Source organism: Peromyscus leucopus, chromosome 7 (genome assembly GCF_004664715.2).
Source record: "Peromyscus leucopus breed LL Stock chromosome 7, UCI_PerLeu_2.1, whole genome shotgun sequence".
In the NCBI taxonomy this organism is placed as follows: Eukaryota; Metazoa; Chordata; class Mammalia; order Rodentia; family Cricetidae; genus Peromyscus; species Peromyscus leucopus.
In genome coordinates, this window is record NC_051069.1 from 89,050,158 (window position 1) to 89,055,230 (window position 5,073).

The following is a 5,073-nucleotide window of genomic DNA, read 5'->3' on the forward strand; positions in this document are numbered from 1 at the left end:
TGTTTGTTATCATTTAGGAGAATATAGATTATAGATACAAATTTAAAGTTATTTTTGTTATGCTGTATATATGTTTTTACTCTTGTTTATTGATAAAAATTTAAGGTTATTTTTGTTATAACATGTTGTATATATCTATTCTTACTTAAGATCTTGTACCTATGCAATTTATTTAAAAATGTAAGGTAAATGCCGGGCGGTGGTGGCGCACGCCTTTAATCCCAGCACTCGGGAGGCAGAGCCAGGCGGATCTCTGTAGTTCGAGCAGCCTGACTACAAGTGATTCAGGAAAAGCGCAAGTAACAGAAAACCTGTCTCGAAAAACCAAAAAAAAAAAAAAAACAAAAAAAAAAAAAAATGTAAGGTAAAATTCTAGTTTTTGAAACTTGTTATTATAAACTACATAAGATAATCAGGAAACATAGGTTGGTGGCTAGTCATTTACAACAATCAAATCTGTAGATAGGTATGCTTTCCAGATCATATAGAGATATATTTTAGATATAGATGGTCTTCAAACCTTTCAAAGACCTACAGAAACATTTAAAATGTTTTTTTAAAATAAAATTTTTTAAAACATTTAAAATGTTTTGTTAACTTAAGGTTTTTCATGACAATGAGACAAATCTGCTCCTGGCCGCACTAATTTACTTCAGAGATGATGGGCATTGAAGAAACTCCTTATGGAGTTTGCTTTCCTTGTGGTAAGGTTAGCCACTGGGCAAAGAAATTGTCCTTGCCTTTGACTGCTGACAATGTACTGTGCAGACTGGACATACGGGACACACAGGACAAAGACAATTGAATTTTGCCAAAACAAGGCAGGACAGTCCAAAATTCCTGCTTCACAGAAAAGTCTGCCAGATACCCTAGGCCTGTAGGCTGAAGATGGATGCCCCAGTGTTGCAGAGGAACTTTGAGTGACTGTCCAGGCAGCCAAATGTCTCTGTTGTTAGATATTACATCCTTCTGGGTTGTTGATGGAGTTGAAGAGCTAGATAGTTATAGTTGCAGTTTTTCTTAGTTATGATATAAAGTATGTTAGGTGTAAAACTTTAGATTCACTAAGACAGGATAGATAATGCATTATTTTCTTTGAATGTGCTAACTACAAATGGACATACTATTGTAAATGTAATTCCTACTTGATAATTGTTTTTGTATATAGTTATACTGTGTTAAAGTTAAAACCTTTATTTTTATTTAGACAAAAAGGGGGAAATTTAGTAGAATATTTTAAGGTGTGTTACTTTTGTTTATGTTGCACTTGTTTAACTCTGTGTTACTGTGCCTGTCTAAAACACTTGATGGTCTAATGAAGAACTGACCAATAGCAAGGCAGGAAAAAGGATAGGCATTGCTGGCAGGCAGAGAGAATATATAGAGGGAGAAATCTAGAAAGGAAGATCTAGGAATGAGAAAGAGGGGAGGACTCCAGGGACCAGCCACCCAGCTATACAACCAGCAAGTCACAGAGTGGAGTAAGAGTAAGATTTACAGAAGAAAAGGGAAAAGCCTAGAGGGAAAAGATAGATGGGATAATTTAAGGAAAGCTGGCAAGAAACTAAGCCAAGCTAAGGCCAGGCATTCATAATAAGAATAAGCCTCTGTGTGTGATTTATTTGGGTGCAGGGTGGCAGGCCCCTCAAAAAGTAAAGTATTAGTAACAACAACTGAGTCAGGAAGATGAAAGATCTCATTAGAACATAACTTGAGAAACAATATTAGAGCAATAGTTTGAAAGCCCACAACAAAATAAGTGTTGAATCCATATGAAAAGGAGTACACAAAACAAATAATATGAAGCAAATACTATATATTATACAAGGTAATAGAATGGTACCATAAAGAATACATGATATTTGAATGAGATGAAGTTTGAGTCTGAGCTCTGCCACAACATCAAGATGTGTGAATTTTAGTGATTATTTTGTATGGATTTTACTTTCCCAATCTAAAAAATAAAAGACTGGATTCCAGTATTTCAACAGTAACGTTCCATGATATCATTAACATAAATCCATATAAAATTAAAAAGCAAGGGAAAGAGAGAAGGCAGTTGGGGAAAAGGAATGTTTAAGGAAAAAGCACAGTAATAAATAAGTATGCAAATGCCATCACAAAACCCATCACTTTGTCTGCTAACTAGAAAAGGAAGGGGGGGCAAAAAGAAAGAAAGAAAAAGACAGTTCAAAGAAAAAGAGCAACACAAGTAATAGAAATTTTTGACAAGCTTTACTCATGAATCAAAATTAAAACTCTGGGGGCTGGAGAGATGGCTCAGCAGTTAAATGCAAGTACCGCTCTTGCAAAGGACCAAGTTTGATTCCCAGCACCTGTATCAGGAGGTTCATAATTGGCTGTAAGTCCAGCTCTAGGGGACTGACACCCTCTTCTAGCCTCTCTTTTCAGGCAACTGTGCTCATGTGCACATATCATGCCCTCAACATACACACATACACATAATACTTTAAAATTTTTTAATTATATAAAAAATAAAACTCTGGCTGGGTGGTGGAGATGCCTCTCCAGGTAAAAGTACCTACTATAAGCCTGACAACCTGAGTTCAATTCATGGGACTAGTGTGGTGGACTGAGAGAACTGCCCCCACAAGTTGTCCTCTGACTCTGTCTGTGGGCCATAAGCACAGGTTACACCCACACACATGCACACTCACACAAAGATAAACAAAAATGTAATAACCAATATTTTTTTAAAAAGTAAAACTTTGGATTGATGCTATATCTCAGTGGTTTATGAGAAGCCCTGGGTCTGATCCCAAAACTAAAAGAATGAAAAGGAGACAGGAGAGGAGAGGGGCAGGGAAGGGAGGAAGAAAATTAAGGAAGGAAAAAAGGAAAGTTTAAAGGATTTTACTTTGCTACTTTGGTAATTTGCAGAGAATTTTTTTTCTGGGGTTGGACAGATGGATCAGTGGTTAAAGAGCTTTTTCAGAGGATCTAGGTTCTGTTCCCAGAACCCACAACACATGGTACACTTAAATGTAGGCAAAACACTCAAACACATAAACTAAAAATAAATCTTTAAAAGACTGTGAAATCTAGATGAAAGATATTACTGGTTCCTAAATAGTGTAAAATATGTTCAAAGTATTATTTTAAGATCAGCACAGGCAGAATATATTTGAGCCATCCAGGCAGAAAACCCAGTTAGAGCTAGTGAGCTAGAAATTAAAAACAGTGTAAGAATACAAAGATAAGAATTTTTTTAAGAAAATGACTGCAAAAATAGGTCAATGTTAAGGTTTATGTCTGGGTTACTGAAAGTATGTTACATAATGCATCAGCAAAGAAAGATAGTGCATAGAATTGGTTTTGAAGGGAAGACTTTGAAGTTCTACTTCCGAGGTAGGTTAAAGTGAGAATCATCTAGACCTGTCAACTGTCTCCAAACCGTCTGATTTGTTCAGTGTTCAGTAACATCACAAGCGTTTCCTTCAATTTTACTTAGTGAAATAATCATTTTCTGTCATTGAAAACATGCATTTTTTTTCTGTATTATCAGGTTAATTCATTCTTTTCAAGTTTTTCTGAGAAGAAATTTATTTATAACAATAATCACATCAAACTGTGAACTCTGGAAGAAAGTTCTCAAAATATGAAAACTAGCAGCAAAAATAATCACTCGGTGTTTAATAAACCATTATGTTAATGTGTCAACTATTTACATGACTCTGTAAGCACTAGGAAAATCTCAACAAAAAAATGCTTGAGAGGCAAATCTTTTAGAACTTAATACTTATACATACAGCTGAGATCTGAATACTGCACATTTACAGATATTCTAGCCGATTCTTACAGTTCAGTTTTCCTAGAGAAAGCACCAAATGTGGCCACGATGAAAAAAGTACTACTCAACCAATGCATATGCCTTGATTTGCTATCAAGACGTGAATAGAATTTCTATTTAAAAACGAGACTGAAAATTATCTAACAAAACTTTCTTCTTGGACTATTTCTCCATTGATTTTGTGACTTCGCTAAAGGCTGAGAACAAACAACGATTTCTAGGTGCTTAAGAAATCATTAAGGCTGATCATAAAGCTATCAAAGTTAAGCTTTTGAAAACGAACACTTCTTGCAAAACTTCACCCGTTTTGGCTGGACACTGATCCTCATTGCTCCCCACCCCAAGATGGGGTCAGAAGTTTTCTTCACCTATTCTTCCCTAACTCCTGAGGATTCTTACCTAACTAACATAAGGGGCAGAATTTTCTTTGGGTGACTTCAGCTCGGTTCGACATTAACCAAGCGAGGATGTTACGGTCCGCAACCATGAACAAAAACCCAGCTTCACCGGCTGTTAACATTCAACCCAACTTGAGCGGAAACCCGTGCGCAACGGTACAAAAGCCAGCCAGCAAGCTGTTTTTCCTGGACCTACCCCAACTCAACAGCCCCCCGGCCGCCCCCATTTCTCCTGCTCCGGAGCGGTGGGGGGAGGGGAGGGCGTGCCCCGAGGATGTCCCCCTGACCGGCTTCCTCCCGCGGGCGGCTGGAGGTGAGAGCGCCCTTCCTGCCAGCCGGCGCGTCCCTACCTTCCCGGCCTCAGACACCGCCGCAGACCGCGACAGGGCTTTCTGGGGAGCGCCGAGGCACGCGCCGCACACTTGCCTGCCGGCCTCCCCGAGCGGCGTTCACCGCTCCTGCTAAGAGGCCGCGGGGTCACCGGGGATGCACCGCGGACACCCGAGCTCCACCGAGCGGCCTCCCCGCCCCCTCTGCTCCGCCGCCGGCAGACGGCGCCCCCGGGCTAACTTCGCCGGGGAAGAGGAAGCGACGAGACTAACAGACAGCGCGGACGGACCGGGAGGCCGGAAGGACTGTGCGTGTCGGCACGCAGGCAGGGCCGTCTCACCTTCCCCTCCGCCGAGCCCGCGGCCCCCGTCACCTGAGGACTGCACCCGGACGCCACCGCGGCTGCCCGGAGGCCGTTACCGCACGAGGCCTGTGCTGCGCCGCCGCGTAGCTCTCAGGGAGGGGCGGGGTGAGAGCAACCGGTGGGCGGGCCGGTGCGGGCAGGAAACCCGCTCCACGCCCAATCTAATAGGC

At 41.2% G+C, this 5,073-nt stretch overlaps 1 protein-coding gene across 4 annotated transcripts in view; it reads right to left on the bottom strand.

The window, feature by feature from the left end:
- Positions 1 to 5,015, bottom strand: part of Nck1 (NCK adaptor protein 1) — a 65,595-nt gene extending 60,580 nt beyond the window's left edge. The window contains exon 1 of one of the 4 annotated variants that reach the window (XM_028869955.2): positions 4,880 to 5,015. The gene's annotated coding sequence lies outside the window, so the exon portion shown is untranslated. Of the gene's footprint in view, positions 1 to 4,559; positions 4,766 to 4,828; positions 4,851 to 4,879 lie in introns of those variants that run through there. The other 3 variants (XM_028869956.2, XM_028869957.2, XM_028869958.2) reach the window with 3 other exon arrangements.
- Positions 5,016 to 5,073: the final 58 nt, after the last annotated feature.